Raw genomic sequence first — 18499 nt, 5'->3', positions numbered from 1 at the left:
TCAAGTTCAATTAGTATAAAATTCAGGAAAAATATTCAGTTAGGCTTCCGCTTTTCCAAATCCGAATTGCCGGGCCTTACGCTTGACCCCTGCCATCAGATTTTGTACAGCCACCTTGTCCACCTTCTTCGCCGCAGAAAGCCAGTTTGCCTTGAACTGCTGCTCGCCCTTAGCAGTTTTTTTGGTCTTCTTTAGGTTCCGCTTGACAATAGCCCAGTATTTCTCAATTGGGCGGAGCTCTGGCGTGTTGGGAGGGTTCTTGTCCTTGGGAACCACCTGCACGTTGTTGGCGGCGTACCACTCCATGGCCTTTTTACCGTAATGGCAAGATGCCAAATCCGGCCAAAACAGTACGGAACAACCGTGTTTTTTCAGGAAAGGCAGCAGACGTTTATTCAAACACTCTTTCACGTAAATTTCTTGGTTGACAGTCCCGGAAGCTATGAAAATTATGCTTTTCAAGCCACAGGTACAGATGGCTTGCCAAACCAGATATTTCTTTGCGAACTTTGACAGTTTCATGTGCTTGAAAACATCTGCTACCTTTCCCCTTCCTTTTGCCGTATAAAACTCCTGTCCCGGAAGCTGCTTGTAGTCGGCTTTGACGTAGGTTTCGTCGTCCAAACTTCGTCAGCATCGTCGTGTACAGCCTCCGGGATCGCGCTTTGGCCGTCGTATTTTGTTTATCATCGCGATTTGGAGTCACTACCTTCTTGTAAGTCGATAGTCCGGCTCGTTTTTTGGCTCGATGCACGGTTGTAGACGATACACCCAGCTTATTTGCGGCATCTCGGAGAGAGAGGTTAGGGTTTCGCTTGAAACTACCGGCAACTCTCTTTGTCGTCTCAGTGGCTTCCGGTTTTCGATTTCCCCCCGATCCAGACTTCCTGGCTGTTGACAAACGTTCCCCAAACACTTTAATTACATGTGTAACGATTGATTTGGCAAATTTTAGCGATTTTGCCAACTTTGCGTGCGAGTAGCTCGGATTTTCGCGATGCGCGAGCAAAATTTTGATACGCTGCTCTTCTTGCTTGGACGGCATTTTTACAACTGAAGAGTGAATTCCAAAATTAAAATAGGAGCAACATTCTACACACACACACCTTCAAAATGAGGGGTGTTCAGGTTTTTTAAATGTAAAATTGAAAGAAATACGTCAAGTTGATATTGACCAAATTTTAACCGTATCACCCTTTATGCGGGCAAACACCAATTTAAAATTCATCAAGGTGTTGTGTTTCGTATTCCAGTCAGTCAGCTGGCACTGAAAACTCCAACAGTAGGCGGGACAACAGCTCACTTCAATATATCTCAGATGACATAGCGGTTCGTGCTTTCATAAAGACCTGACTTTAGAATAAACTTTCATTAAAGTACGAACTAAATATAGAATTGTTGTGGAGGACAAAAACCAGTTTTAACTCATTTTCTAACAGTTCCGTTCAATTTCCACCAGAAGCTTCTTAGAATGCTCTTCAATTATGGTACCGAAACTTTCAAGTTCTTATAACGACTTAAAAATGAAGCTGCTTAGAATTCTATAGACCACCTTCAACCAAGCTGCTTAAGCCAGAAATAGCCTTGTATCAGAACTTTTGGTTACTTGGGTAGGCTTGCCAATTTGGATAATTACGACAATTGCTGATAAATCGAATTTTGCAACATTTTTTGCACGTGTGTCGAAAATAAGAACTGCCAAAACAACCGTTTTGCACTCATTACTGAAAATAGCCTCTTATCGACACTGTTTTGAATAACATAATGACCTACCCCGAGTAGCACACTTTCATCACAATAAGTTACAGCTACTTGTTTATGACTGAAATAAGTCGTATATACGTTTTTACAACTGATTTGTGACAAGTGTGCCACTAGGGACTTTTCATAACTAAAATAACAGTGTCGAAAAATTCAACTTTTCAGCATCCAGTGCCGAAAATTTCTACTTTTCTATACTCTTTTGAGTATGCAACTCGTTGTAAAATTTAATTTTTTCAACACTCGTCAAAAAAACCTTTTTTCGCAACTTGTTGCATAAATAGCTATAATGTGATTTGTGTATTGATAAATGATTTGTCATACTGAAAAAAAAGTTCAATCTTTGTACTAAAAGTTCTACGATGTTGGCCAATTTTTAAGAGCCCGTTGTGTCCATTCCAGAAAATTTAGTATTTTTGATAAGTTTTTAAATAGACATAAGTTTTAAATGTTTTTTATTTTATTTTATTGAAATTTTGCCCAGTATGAGTTTTTTTTTCAATGTGTATTTTTTTCTGAAGAGATAAACCAGTTTCCCACAACTTTGTTTCAATTAGATGAGCCGTTTTCGTGCTATGATTTATTAAAAAATTTCAAACACGAAATTTAAAAAAAAAACTTGTTAAAATGTCCAAATTCCAGCACAAACTTAATTCGTTGCCCGTAGGGAACAATTATGCAAAGTTTCATGGAATTCTAAGAAGTAAAATCAAAAATTTGTTTATTGTTTCGCTATTTGGCCTGGAACTGCTCTGAAGCTAATAACCAAAGTACCTAAATGGAAAAACTTTTCATCAAATCCAGACGGCAATTGCTCCCGAAAAATAAGAGTATCCCATCCTTTTTCACACTAATCTACACAACATACAAGACGAATGCGGCAATAATAACCTATAAAACTGCCAGGCACCACAAGTGACAGCGATAATGAAGCTTGTTCTTGCCAAGCCAGGGGACGAAATTCGTTGGCCTTATTAGTTTGTAAAATTTGAAAAATTTAATTAAATTTATTGTACACTGGTTGGCTCTTTCCTTTTGGCACGTCATATGATGGCGATGATGATGATGAAGCTCGTTGTCGCCCCGTGGCTGTTGGAAAACCCTTTTTTCATTCGACTAAATTTTTCTCGTCTGACTATCATTTGCAGGCGCGAAATGGGAGCAAAACAACATTTGTCTGCCAATAATAATAAGAATAATAAGAATAATAATGGGGAGAAGTTTTTTAGCAACTCGAGTCAATGATGACAAACGATGTGAAAAAGTGTTATTGCAAGAGACCTAATAATTAGCTCGATTCTAATGGGTTAAAAGAACAGATGGTTGGATGTGAAAATGATGTCAATTATTCACTCCTGCGACTAGGGGTACAGTGCATTTTTCGACGATCATAAATAACCGTTGTGAGTCTGACAGAGGGTGATCGCCAGCGAGCAGGTGTAGCTCCAATCACATGAATCGTCTACTGATCGTTAATCTTCTCGTTGTATATCTTCAGCAACATGTTGGTGTTTTTCCAGATCGCCTTACCAGTCACAAATCTGAACATATTTAGAACGCAATCTGCTCGCGTCCTCTGATCTGACCAAAATTAAAACATTCTTACGCTCCATTTGTTTATAATACTGTCCAAAAATATCTTCCGGACCTCCACCGTGTCAAGATCGTCCAACGGTGTAATAAATTTCTTTCTTGGAACTGAATGATTTAAATAGCCTCACGGTTCATCCACCTACATGCGGAGTAGCACAATCGACGCACTTTTCCACACTAGATCAGTCTAAATTTCAGCCGCCAATTCGCAGGGCGGCAACAGCTGCTGCGGCAGACTTGCTCAAAGTTCATCACGAAGAATCCCAATGGGTCTCAATGTAAGCAAAGCCGCCTGAGCGGAGGATTGTTACGAATAAATTTTCAATTCTCTCACCCTCACAATGTCTTAATCTGCGTGGTAATTAAAATAACACTAAATTTATTCATGCAGCGTTTGTGTGTCGGAATCGAGAAATTCAATTTATAAAAAGCACTTGAGGTGAAAAAAGGGGCGACACTAGACGCGGTGATCAGAAAATAGACTCGCGATGAGGGCCGGATTTAGAATACATGCCAAGGTTAGGCAGGCAAAAGCTTCGCAGACGCCAGCCACGCAGCGTTCGGATCCACTTGGGCCGACCCTGACAGTTGATACAACCTTCCCCATCACCACCTACAACTCCACCGCGCACCAAGAAGGAAGTGCACCGACATGAGCTCTGTGTTGAAACAAGAGCGGAAAACGAACCACTTTGAAGTAATTAGGGACGTAAACAAAACGCCACGAACGGTGTAAACATCGATTCGCAGCGTTGATCACTTCCAGCGAGGATGAATGTAAATATCGAATAACAGCACACGGGGGAGGCCTCCGGGAATGTATTGCTTTATTATTTTAGGCCAATGAATGTAACCAGCGGAATGTTTCCAGTCAGTTGATGGTGTCGGCAGATGCCAGTTGTGATGAATGAATGGAGGGGAATGTTTTGCTGGAAGGCTAAACTAGCGGTGCACCACCCACAGGATCACCGTGAATGAGGTGTAAAGAATCAAGCGGCGATACGTACATCAATCGCAAATATTTATCAAGTCACGATTGGTGCGAAGTGGGATTTTCCGGATATAAATGAAGGTGATACGGAAAAAGTTAAATACCATGCGGCTCCATAATGCAGGTGAATGTGCTTTCCAATGCAATCATCATGGCTGCATGACAAGCGGTTCGAAAAAGTATTCTGGACTGAAAAACCAGTTCTGTTTATAATGGTTATCAAAACCAATCTACTTTTGAAGCTTGTTTGAATTTGGTTTTTCGATTGACACGTTTGCTATTCGTCCCAACGTTTTAGCACTTATGCTGAAAATATGGGACGAATTGCATATGTGTCGTTATAGTTTTGAATTATTAACTGATATGTAAAGATCAAAGATAGATGAAAGATTCAATATAGCAGCGCCGGTGGTGTATTGGTAAGCGTGATTGCCTCTCACCCCAAAAAGCCTGGGTTCAATCCCAGTCGGCACCGCACAGTGGGACGAAATCAAAAAAGAGGGACATGGTCATTTGTGACGAAACTATTGAGTGTAGCATTTTGATGTCTTCTAAAATGTTTCTTCAATTTTTAAATACTTTATTGCAGTGATGATTTTTTTTTTTGTTTAAGGTGAGTATACACTAAGATAAAAAAAATAACTTTTTTATGTCTAGTTGAAATTGATGAATATCTATGGAAACATTGCAGATGAAGTCATTTTAAGGAACTTTGTTCAAGACCTCCATTTTCTATCTCTCAAGTGGACGAAGTTATAGGGTGAACATGGATTGCTATCGCTAGTACCCCCTTAGAAACCGTTTTTTTTTTACCATAACTTTTTAATTTGAATTTTTAAGTATTTTCAATGTTGAACAAAGTTGTAAGTACTCTAAAAATGCACATTTTGGCTCTGTAAATCATATCGTTATCTCGTCATGTAAATGATTTACACACGTATTTATATTTTTTCAAAACTAACTTTAAAGGGGTGTATCTTGCAGGTTAGCAGGTATCAGCAGTTAAACTCGACGTAATTTCGTTCAAAATCTTCTAGTCTATTGTGACATATATAATTCATAGGGGGATCCAAGGGGATGCCCAATGAATTTTCTAATATAGTACCTCAATGTTTTGTTACGTTTTGCTGTTTTCATGACCATTTTTCCAAGTATGTACATTATAGTGGGTTGTAGCTTCGACAAAGTTGTTTGATATAGTATTCTCAATCTTAGTCCGAGATTTGGTGAAATTTGACCAATGTTTGGATTTTTGGTAAGCAAATGAATAGGATCGCTCCGTTTCCCATACACAATTTAAAATTCTTCCGCTAATCGAGATTATTACCAAATCCGTTCAAATTGTGGCCAGTTGTTGGGGACCAGAATAAGCATTGAAAGAGCAGTGGGAAGCCCACTCTAATGTACATATTTGGAAAATTGGTAATGAAATCAGCAAAACGTAACAAAACATTGAGGTACTATATTAGAAAATTCATTGGGCATCCCCTTGGATCCCCCTATGAATTGTATATGTAAGAGAAAACTAAAAAAATGCTGGTCAGAATCACGTTGAGATTAGCTGCTAATACCTGCTAACATGTAAGATACATCCCCTTACAGATAGCGTTTGAAAATTATAAAAAGGTACTTAAATCCTTAAAACAAAGAGATAGCGATTTGTTTAACACAGCAAAAATGTGCGATTTTAAAGCACTTACAACTTTGTAGAACATTGTAAAAAATTTAAAATTCAAACTAAAAAGTTATGGTAAAAAACGGGTTTTAAGGGGGTACTACCATTAATACTCCATTTTCACCCTATAACTTCGTCCACTTGAGAGATGAAAAATTGACGTCTTAGACAAAGTTCCTTAAAATGACTTCATCTACAATGTTTTAATAGATGGTCATCAATTTCAACAAGACACAAAAAGTTATTGATTTTTTATCTTAGTGTATACCCCTCTTAAGCAAAAAAAATCAACACTGCAATAAAGTATTTAAAAATTGAAGAAACATTTTAGAAGACATCAAAATGCTACACTCAATAGTTTCGTCATGTTCCTTTTTTTATTTCGTCCCACTGTGCACCGCTAGGATTTTTTAAGGCATACAATTTCTGATCACACCCTTCGGAAGGAAAGTAAGGTTGTTGGTCCCCGGTCTATGAGGGTGGTAGGGTTCAGGGTAACCAGTAATTGAAAAAAAAAAAATTGAAAATTTCTTGCAAGGGAGCAAAGGGTGATTCTAAATGAGTAACCAGTTCCTAATTTATCAGTGGGTTGCGGGTGGATGCGGTCTTCATCAAAGCTGTTAAGATGTATAAGGCCTATTGGAAGGTGAACAGTTGAGTTCAGAATTCGTCTTCCAGGTGGCACTAATAAGTTATATGCTTAACTTGACATCTTGACTACATAGAAGGTTTCTGTCTTTGGCAAAGTTTTTCAAGTGAAAAAGACTTATTGGATGGTGTACATCACACTAGTGTACTATTTAACGTTTTATTGCTACTATACCATTTCACTTCTTATTGCTTTAACTTGCTCGAAGTCGCAACAACAACGTGACTGCCCTTTCTCGTATTCTTACGGCAGTTTTGTGTTTATGAGCTTGGCTCTGCTGTCGAAGCAGGATGAAACTTTCGACGCACGAGGAGCACCGAGAAGGTGTGTTCTGAATGGCATATTCGACGAGCAATGTTCAACGTGATTCCAAAAAAAAAGTCGACTCAGCTCTTTCTGAGTCAAGTTCGAATGACAAACGCACAGTTGGCAAGTTATTTTTTAACATCGAGGAATAATCATTCAAAACAAGGAATAAAGCAATTTTCCGTATTTTTTTATTTAATTCGATTTTGTAAATAACGATCAAGATCAACAGGTCTGGTGAATAAAACCAATTATCATCATTAAAATTAATTTGAAACATAACATTGGAAGCTTTTATACAGTGCATTTTTTCTTGAAATTAAGTTGTTCAGCTACTAAATAATTTTCTTTTCAAGTGATAAAGACTTATTGGATGGTGTAAATCACACTAGTATACTATTTAACGTCTTATTGCTAGTATACAATTTCACTTCTTATTGCTTTAACTTGCGACTTCGACTAAATAGATAGAAGGTTGCAATATTGGACAAGGTTGTTCTGATGAATAAGAACTATTGGATGATGGATAGCTCAGTTCAGAATTCACTCACCATTTGACGCTAGTGTGCAATTTGACATCTTATTGCTTGCTTTAACTTGACAGTACGACTAGATAGAAGTTTGTTGTCTTCAATTTTGAATGACAAGACCTATCGTATCTCACTCGAAAAAAAAACACTAGCCACTAGTGCCACTTGAAACTAATGGCTTGCTTACGTCGACATCTCGACTAACTAGAAGGTTGCTGTCAACACGACCTATTGTATAGAGGACAGCTCAGTTCTGGATTCTAACACCAGGCCCGACGGGTATACAATTTGACTTATAATAACTTGCTGAAACTTGAAAGCTCAATGTAGTATATATGATAAAGGGTGTCCACGATGAAATTGCCACACTATGAAATTGCTCTAACTTTTTAACCGTTGGGTAGAATTTAATGAAAATTTGGGTGGATTTAGTTCATAGTGCATTATTTACATCCTGCAAGTTTTAAAGTCCTGTGATCAAAACTCGCGGAAATGGAGTCGAAAGAACAGCTCGTGCGTGATAAAATCTTGCGCATTCATCACGAGAACAAGGATCTCTCGCATCGTTCCATCGCTAAAACGTTGGGAATCGCGAATTCCACGGTGTCGCGAGTGATTAAGCGGTTCGAGGAACGGTTGACCACCGATCGGAAGCCCAGAAGTGAAGGAAAAAGTATTCCGTACAACACCAAAAATCACAACCGCGTAGTTGGGGCCTTCAACCGAAATCCGAACGCCTCCGTTAGGGATGTGGCTAAGAAGCTGCACCTAAGCCGAAGTTTTGTCCAGAAGGCCAAAACTAAGGCTGGGCTTCGAACGTTCAAGGTACAAAAGGCCCCTAATCGCGACGAGAAGCAGAACAAGTCCGCCAAAACCCGTGCCAGGAAGTTGTACCTCAATATGCTGACGAAAGTTGAATGCTGCATCATGGACGACGAAACATATGTGAAGGCCGACTTCAAACAGATCCCCGGCAACCTGTTTTTCACGGCCAAGGATAAGTTCAGCGTTCCGGAGCATGTCCGCACTCAGAAGATGTCCAAATTTGCGAAGAAATTCCTGGTTTGGCAAGCCATCTGCACGTGCGGGAAGCGGAGTGCACCTTTCGTGACCCAGGACACGATGAACGGACAGGTGTACATAAAAGAGTGCCTCCAGAAGCGGCTGCTTCCTCTCCTGAAGGCCCACAACGTCCCAACAATCTTCTGGCCAGATTTGGCCTCATGCCACTACTCCAAGGACGTGCTGAAGTGGTATGCGGACAATAAGGTCAATTTCGTGCCGAAAATGTTCAACCCTCCCAACACTCCGGAGCTCCGCCCCATCGAGAAGTACTGGGCGATTATGAAGCAGCACCTTCTTAAACGACCTAAGGTAGTGAAGACAGTCGAGGAACTGAAGAAAGTATGGGTTTACATGCAAAAAACGGTTGATTCACAGGTTGTGCAGAATCTTATGGCCGGGGTTAAGGCCAAGGTGCGGGCATTTGCGTATGGACTGTAAATAAAATACGAGTAAAATGGTAAAATGAAGTTTAATAGTTATTTCTCAATCCCTGAAAATTTGATGGCAATCGGATGAAAACTCGAATTTTGCGAATCAATTTTGTGTGTGGCAATTTCATCGTGGACACCCTTTAAGGTAGTAATTAATTAAATATAAATTTACCGCTAATTAGTTTGATGTCAGCAAAATGCATTTGGCAGCACTAGAAGTCGAAACATGAAATAACAAAATGACAGATACACGCAAGAATGTTCGAACGTGATTTAGGAAAGCTCCGAATACACGAATGTGGTTCGTGTCGAAGTACATCTACAGGGTTACTTCCACTCACTTGCTATAAAAAAATGTTTTTCGGTATTATGAAATCATGATATAGTATAATGCTTATTAGTACTTGTAAGTTACTAGAAGAGGTCATATAGTATATGTTTGACACATAAAATCCGTCAATATTGCTTTCAGTGCGTCACAATCACAGTTTTTACGACTCGTGAGCGCTCACTCTGAGTGAACGCTCACGAATCATAAGATCGCTGATTGTGACGCTATCAAAGCGAAATTGACAGGTTTTATGAGTCAAACAAATACTTTACTTCCTTGTCTTGTTACTAACAAGTACAACATAGCATTATTGCATCTAATGATTGCATAATTCCGAATAATATTTTTTTATAGCAAGTGAGTGGAAGCAACCCTGTACGTCTACGAAACGACCAAAGCACAGGACGCGAAGTGAGGTTGATAGGACGTATGATTAAAATGACGCTATGGGATGAAAGTGTGCGGAATGATATGTATGAACGCATTCATCACGCTCGTTCATGGCTCGTCTAAACGAGGATATCAGCAAAGATATCAAATTAACAAGATATCAGTATGAGTGAGTATTCCTGTTGCGTATAAAGTGGTAATGATTGAAAATCGGAACAATCACAAACAAGTAAGAATCTTGCTATCGCAATATAATGATGATGACCTCGAGGATGATATCGTCCTCTTTCCTCGGCTGATCATCAACGTCCGCATTGACATCTGTCATGCTGACACCTGTCCATTATTGAGCTCAGGTGGTGAAGTTGGCGGGGAACTCCCAACAGTTTCAATGTGCACTCAACAGATGGCACTGCGATCACATACCAGTGGTAATTGTATGCCTTGTATGAGGAATTGATTAGTGGGATATCTTGTTAATTTGATATCTTTGATATCAGTTCAAACTCACACAATTATGTTAATATGAAACGATTTAATTGACGTTCAATGTGTTGGATTACAGCGTTCGGTATTTGATAGATTTTTGTTTAATAGATAGATAGATAAATGACAAACTCAAATAATTTTACAACATTAAAATTGAACAATATGGTGTGACGTGCTTATATGTGTTTTAACCCGGTTTGTTGTGAGACATTTTAAATAGAGAATTTTCACTCCGGTTACTGTAAAAAACTTTTAAAAATTGTCGAACCTCTTAACGGATTCCCTGTATGAAGAGGTTTGAGTGGGTTGGTTTATTTCCTTTAAATTCCGTTATAATCAGTGCTGAGATTTGTCATTGTCATTGACAGACTTTCGCGCGATATTGACAAAATTGTTCGTCACATAGTCACTGACAGACTTGATCCTCAAAAAAACCTTCGTCAAAATCTCATTCATTTTTTCGTCAATGACAAAGATTCACCTGGTAACAAAAAGTGTAATTTAGTACATTCTGTGTCACATTATTGTTATCCAAGTAGCTCAGGACGTGGATACTTGTTCACTAAAATGGATCCATGTAATTGTTTTGCTCAAGTCATTTAATTTTGTTACAAATTTAGCTAATAAACAAATCTGCACATGTTCGTCACTGACACCACTGTCATTGACAATTGACATGGTTTGCCTTGACTATGACTGTTAGCTAAAATGAGTGACCAAAGCAGAATTGTCAATATCACCGTGTACTGTCGAGATTTTGCAGCACTGGTTATAATTGCTTATCTTTTGCCAGATACGCGTATTTCGTCTACTACTTGCTGACTTCATCAGTGCCAAGTGGTGTTGAGTACTTGGCACTGATGAATTCTGCAAGTAGTAGACGAAATACGCGTATTTGTCAAAAGATAAGCAAGATATTTGAAATTGATTGCACATGTGTGGATGCTTATTTTGAATTTTTAAATATGAAAAATGAATTCAACTAAAGATATTGAATGTCCCCTAATTGTATGTTTGTTTATTTTAGATTTTTTTTTTATTAATTTCATTTATAAGGCTTAACCGAATTAACTTTACAGAGCCGAGGATGTTTGTTCACTATACAATACATCTTAAAACTATAGTCAAAAGGTACAACACAATAAACATTTTATCTTCCGCTATCTAATAAACCTCCTCCACCAGAACGGGAACCGCTTCCAGTGGTTTCATTGTATGGCAGATTCGCCAACGAGGGTCAGAGCGCTTCCATTGCAGCAATAGCGTCCAACAATGGACGCAAACGCACTCACACACTCATCACGAAACGGTTGCTTTCCAAAGTCGCGACGCATCGACTGAAAGAACTGCTGATGAAGAACAATAAGGAGGACAACACAATGGTTAAACGGCGCCGGTGGTGTAGTGGTAAGCGTGATTACCTCTCACCCCAGCAGGCCTGGGTTCAATCCCAGTCGGCGCCGCCGGGATGTTCTGAGGCATAACATCTCTGATCACGCCTTCCTTCGGATGGGAAGTAAAGCCCGTTGGTCCCCGGTTCATGAGTTGATGGGTCGATAGGTAGGGTCCAGGTGTGGGAGCTGCCTTCCTGGCACGTCGGTAGCATTGGTGCTCAGCACGGAAAACAAGATCGACAGAAAAAAAAAAAAGACAACACAATGGTTGCTGCCGAGTAAAAAGACGATCGTGTGACACACATTGAGAGTGGTCTGCTTCTGTCGACAGCCGAGTGAACACTGAGAATAAAATTTATAAATCAATAATTTTGTAATTACCATTAAGCAAAATAAATAATCTAGTAGTCCTACGTCAAAAATACGGTCATGCTTGGGACACAACCCTTATTTTTTTCTACGGTGTTGCCATCTAGTCAGTTTAGGCACAATATTACCAAGCCGAAGGTGGTGGGTTCGATTCCCGGTAATTTTCTCAACTTCCCTGGGAATAGGTTATCAATGTGTTTGGCACTCAATATTTATTCAAATTAATGCTTTGGTTGACATAGGAAACTCTCAATTAATAACTGTGCTTTAAAGAGCACTAAATTAAGAGCAAGCACAAGCTCGTGCGGCAATAATGCATCAATGTCAGGAAGAAACTGGTTTTCATTAATTGTAGGGGTATCTCGACGGGATTTTATTTTCAATTTTTTTTTTTTACGTAGGACTACGTCTTTGATTTCTACATGGGGGTACACTTTGTGAAAACCGAAAATGAAACATGTAACAAATTAAGAAAGATTTTGAACGTTAATAACTCAGCTGCCCCTGGTCCAATTTCAATAATTTTATCACCAATCGATCAGAAATATGGCTACGAATCGATAAAAATTGAGTAATATTTTGCATACTCATCGCCATACTCAGAACCACACGCTCCCAACGATCACACCACTGAGTGGTGGTGTTCGGTCGTCGAAATTAGTAGCAGCAGTAGCAGCAGTAGCAGCAGTAGCAGCAGTAGCAGTACTTTCGGCGTGTGGCGTTGAAAATTGTTCTCCAGTAACAACGAAAGGCTGCCTGCAAGCAGCGAGCTGCAGAGCCCACATAAGCAACCATCAAAGGAGGAAGAAGCTGCACCGCTATGCTATGGACGGAATCAGTAGCTCTTCGTGAGTCGCTGCGGGTCGGTCATCTATGCCAAGCGTGTCACCCTCGCTCCAAACGACATACAGCTCGACAGCCTCATCTGTGTTGAACACCCAGCTCAGCATTACTCAACCATCACTACAAAAAGGTCCTTTTGAGGGCCACCAAAATTTGTTAAAGAGTATTATTTGGACATTGGTCAAGGTCATCAGTTCCCGCAAGCAGCTAGCTATCAAGGCTCAACCTGGTCTCTATAGAAGGTGTGGAATTGTAGGCCCGAATGTATTGGTGAGATTAATCATCGTCCGACCATTTTCCAGAACACGCTGCTAGGAAGTGTTAAAAATCCATATAGAATTTGAGAGAAGTGGGAATAATTCGCTTTGGGTGTATATTCAGTCCCCAGAAAGCCAATAAAATCAAATTTGTGAGAAAATTAGCTCTCACGAGTTCAATCTCTCGAAGTCCCTTCTTTTCTACATATTCTGCACAAACGATACTTTCCGCCCCGCTCCATTCATATAATTTGGAAGGGAATCCTGTGAGGGGTGAATTGAATACACTTTAATACCAAAATGCACAAAACTTAAAAATTCATAAATAACAAAAAAATCAAAATACACCTTTTAAGTCGGGTAGATGAATCGAAAATACTCAAGTTGACAGTCCCTTGGATTCTCTTCATCAACTTTCTCTTTGAAATAAATACTATAAATTTGATACGCTTACAAATAAAAAACGGAAAGGAAAGAGTTAAGATAATTGATAATTGATCAATTAAAAGAACTAAATGTTCACATTTTTTCCGTCCACTAGCGGTCCTACGTCAAGCTTCGGTTCGTGCCCCTAGGCACAGATCCTTTTACTTTTTTTGAAGATTTCAAGCAGGTTTTAATGTGCAGTCAACTCTATTTTGAATGTATCGAGTTATAGAATTACCGAGTTGAGGATTAAAAGGCCGCATAGTTAGTGGATATCGAGTTATGGAGAGAACTAGTATACAAATTATTTGAAATTGTCAAACATGATGCTTTGGAGATTAATAAATAAGTTAAAAATATCTCATGGTTTAAAAGAGAGGTTTGGCTTGAGATTCGATCAATAATTCAAAATGGTGTCTTAAAATTTTTGTATAGTGCATTTTGCCTACTTTTTACTTATTTCTTCCACTCCTTGTTAAATTTATTCACTGATTCTGAACATTTAAAGTATGGCAGAAAAAAAAAAACTGTTTTTGTTTGGCGTAAAAGGATTGAGTTTTTATTTGTTTAGAAAGGTTTTGATTTTTCAAGTCAAAATTAGCTAAACTTTAAAGTAAAATTTCTCATCAACTACACGATTTTTTTAATTATAATATTTTACAAAAAAAAAATTGGTTCCAAGATTTAACAGCTACAATTTCGAAAGAATTCCCTTGCATAATCGCTGATTTCAAATTTGGGACTGAACAAAATTTATAAGACAGCATGTTGTTCTCATGACCATTACTCGAGATACACAGATAGAAAGTTTAAGTGTGTGCCATTTTCTACGAATACACTCTTTATTAAACTACCCCCTACGAACGTTCTTTGCTGATCCATCTAGAATCCCTGAACACTCACCGCGACACTCTAAGAGCTTTTTATAGCTGATTTTCTGCTTAGTAGAGTTAATGCCCGGTTGAGCAGTACCAAGCCAAACGACGAATCAGAAAAACTCAACCGCCTCCGATTTGCATAAAACTTTGCACCCAGTAAACAATATTTGAAAATGTGAAAATTACACAAACAACTTTCTAACAGGAAGCTTAAAAATATTACCCAAAGTTGATGTTTCAGGATTTTTGTATTTTTTTTTAAGTACCATTGCATTGTTTGAAATATTTCAGAAGTTTTCATTTTTCATGAGCTTTGGCCGAAATCTTGCAAAAATGTGGATGATTGCCCATATCTAACAATTATGATTGCCCATAACAAAGAGTTATGTCAGTGAATAGTTATATCAAAAATCTACAGAGAACGTTCTACAGTGTTTCATCGGCTCTTGATTCTCGCTGTCGTGAGGTACTGTGACGCAGTATTTGCGTGGTGAACGAACCATTAAACAATTAAGTTCACTTTTGATCAATAACAACATTTCCATTATAAATAAAATTCCCCATTATTACACACAAACAAATAATTCAACTTAATTCACAATCGATTGAAACATTCCAACAGTATTCATGGAGAAACAAGTACAAATATATGTGTATAAATGCATTTTTATTCCCTTCTATTATTTCTCGGTAACACTCAAATGGCTTACGACTCCAACCACTTTCATTCACAAAATCTCGCATCTGGCACATCGTGTCGTTGCCCTATCCCCTCCCGTACTAGCAAATTAGGTGAAATCACTTATTTACGGTTGCACTCTTTCTCTCTATCCTCTGCTAGACAGATCATTTACAGCCACTCCACTGTTGATCCTGGCTCAAACACATGTTGTTATTACGAGATCGTGAAAATAAACAGATCGCTCCGTGTCTATTTTGGCATCCACATGCTACATATACACACTATTCACCAACAACCACCCTGTCTGCCGTATATGATCCGCTGCCACCGTCTGGTTGTCCTCAACCGACCTGAACCTGGCTCAACTTCAATACCATCGCAGTTCACTTGATCTCCCGTCGTCTCTTCCCATCCCCTTTTTCACGTGAATAATTGGTCAATACATATTCTTTCGCGAAGAAGAACCGATATGAAACAGCACTCGCACATATAGGTATTTCAAGCATCGCCTTTCATCTTTAGAATCTAGAGACACATGTGGCGAGAGAGCATAAATAACACATACGGCGCCTCCATATGTACCTTCGCACCTTCACGCAGCTCTCAGGAAAACCAACTGCTTAGCTCTCCCTCGTAAACTATCAATGAATTGCATACACAAATTCACGCACCGGGTTCCACATGTGATCCGAAACGGGGCGCGCACACGTTCGCGGAAAAAAACACAGATAATTCACCCTCAAATCTCGCAGAAATTCGTTGGTGGACCAACCCACGCTGTACCCTCTTACAACAAACGAGCGTACTTGTTCGGTACCACACCGAGTGGCGACGACGATGGACGGTCAACTGACGAGATCCACTTTTAATATGTGATTTGCTTCGAACTGAAATAAGCACCGACAGGGCGTCGTGTCGTGTGAGAAGCCCCAGAACACCCAAGTGGCAAACCCTGCGCGGCCGTGTAGGCCTATTAAAATAAATATATTCGTACAAACGACATGGCAAGGAGAGAGCTCAGTTTTTTAAATGACGCTCTCTCTCTCTCTCTCTCTACGGATTGCAATCAACACAGCAAAGGGCAATACCAAAGGAGAACCGCCGCACAGACGTCACCTGCATACCAGGATGCAAGGAATTAGTGGGTCAAGGTGCTACGGTGCTACGATGAATCAAAATTCTAACATTCAGAGTCAACGTAAAACAAATGGAACAAAACTTAAATCGAACTCAAAATTTCGAATCTTATCAGAAATTACTTGTGGTTCATAAACGCCCACATTACGGTACGACCAAAACACTCACCATCGTCCCCTTTCATCACACAGTTTGCCATACAAAACCGGATAAAAGCGAGAGCAAGAGAATCCTAACAGTGACCGTCAAGGTGTATGGGAGACATGAAATCCTAGCCATATGTTACATGCCTGCACCTACCTCTCAGGCCATCCGAGCAAATATGATCGTCGACAAGTGCACGACTAATGAAATTAAAATTTCTATGACATGTTGCGAGAGTCAACCCGTTGCTGATTCAATGTACGGTGTACACTCTGTTATGCGGTAGATGGATGTAGTACGAAGATGTAGGTATATCTGTAACTGGTAAAAAGGTGAAAGATGGATGGGGTATGGATAACAGTTGTCATGGTACGACACGGAGATTTATTAGAATCACAGTTTGGCCACGTAGGCGGAGCAGCAACGACTACGACGACGACTACGATGATGATGATGTGGAAAGTAAAAGTGCTTTCCACTATGATTGATTTGGAATGGCTTTCGTCTGGTGGTAATAAACGGGTTAACAAATGTTCGGCCGCAACTGGCTGGATGTCTTTTCGGATTAGTTCCGGATGAGATGTTCGGGGGCGTTTAAATATCTCCTCTAATAGAGAGATTTGGAGAACTTATTTTAAAAAGGGACCGTTCATGAATTACGTAGACAGTTTTGGAACCCAGCCTCCTGCTAAGACAACCCTTAATTGCTACAAATTGAAAAAAAAAATCCACCCCGCTCCCGCCATTCCCCCTCAGACTCTTGACTAATATTTGTTTTCAGTACGATCCAGATCTGGAAAAAATACCGCACCACACTTCAACAGAAAATTTCATTTACGATGGACACGCTTGGTTGTTTACTACAGAACAATCCCAAACAACAAAGATCGGTGCATAGGCAATGATGCATGTGACTTTTTGTCATGAAATCTACTGATGATACTTGTTTGTCTCGCTAATTAGTATTGTTATTTGGATGGTTCGGTGATTGTTTTATTAATTTAAAAAATACCTTGATTTAAAGCTTTTCGCAAGTTCGTTAGGGAACCTGCGTTGGACCTGCTTCTATTTCGACTTTTATTTTGATATTTCAAGTTTGATACCGAACTACCGGTGATTTGTTTTTATCTGGAAATGAATGAAATGAATGAAATTTTCCTGTAGATAACATTTTGAGTATACACGACGTAGTGTATCAACGATAAACATCAGCAATATCTATAATAACTAAGGTTGCAAAGACTCATTTCAGCTAAAACAATGTTTTTCTAAATTATGAAATAATTAGATGACATGATCTAATTTTGAATTGGTAGGATACAAGAAGAGGTTGCAAAGAATGTGTTTGACATATTAAACCTGTTTATTTCACTTCATGAGAGTCACAATCAGCGATTTTTCACAAACTCACTCACTCACTCACTCACTCACTCAGCGATCAGCAAATCGCTGATTGTGACTCATAGAAAGCAAAATTTACAGGTTTTATGTTTCCAACGCATACTTTGTAACCTCTTCTTGTAAGTTACAAGTAAAACATGCCATCAAACCATCTTTTGGTTTTATTATTCCGAAAAACATTATTTTAGCTGAAATGAGTCTTTGCAACCTTGAATAACTATAAGTCACACTTCGGAACTTAGTGCTGCTTGCGACATATAGGGTGTCCCAGAATGTCTAAGCATGACTTTGGAACACCCCTGCTTGTTTCATATAAATTCGAAAAATTCGGTAAAGAGGCTATAGTTTGGCAAGCCATTTGTGAGTGTGTTTGTGTCAACGGATACAATGGCAACCGATGTTCACGTGCATGAGTGTTTAAACAAGCGTCTGTTACCCATGATCCGCACACATGACGCCTCAGTACAGTTTTGGCCGGATTTGGTTTCGGTTAATTACTCCAAAGACACGGTGGCCTGGTATAAAACCAACAAGGTCCAATTCGTACCAAAAAAGATGAATCCGCCAAACTGTCCCCAGGCTAGGCCAAACTTGTTGGGCCCTGACCAAAGCATATTTGCAAAAAAACATGTAAAGGCAGTGGATTTTGTTAAAAAGTTTGTGAAATACTGGGAAAAGTATCCCAAATTGTTGGGAAGGCATCTGTGCTGAAGCTAAGGAGTAGCGTGAGATCAATAATCCACCCCTTGGCTTACGA

General features: G+C 39.3%; 1 protein-coding gene across 1 annotated transcript in view; it reads right to left on the bottom strand.

The window, feature by feature from the left end:
* The window catches only part of LOC135707231 (calmodulin-lysine N-methyltransferase-like), a 40089-nt gene extending 24204 nt beyond the window's left edge, over positions 1-15885 (bottom strand). Inside the window, exon 1 of the mRNA XM_065228997.1 lies at positions 15643-15885. The gene's annotated coding sequence lies outside the window, so the exon portion shown is untranslated. The remainder of the gene's footprint in view (positions 1-15642) is intronic.
* Positions 15886-18499: the final 2614 nt, after the last annotated feature.

Source organism: Ochlerotatus camptorhynchus, unplaced genomic scaffold (assembly GCF_037179485.1).
Source record: "Ochlerotatus camptorhynchus isolate MF236.1 unplaced genomic scaffold, CSIRO-AGI_Acam_v1.1 ptg000305l, whole genome shotgun sequence".
In the NCBI taxonomy this organism is placed as follows: domain Eukaryota; kingdom Metazoa; phylum Arthropoda; class Insecta; order Diptera; family Culicidae; genus Ochlerotatus; species Ochlerotatus camptorhynchus.
Note: the sequence above shows the minus strand (reverse complement) of the source record. Positions and strands in the feature narration are given on the sequence as shown.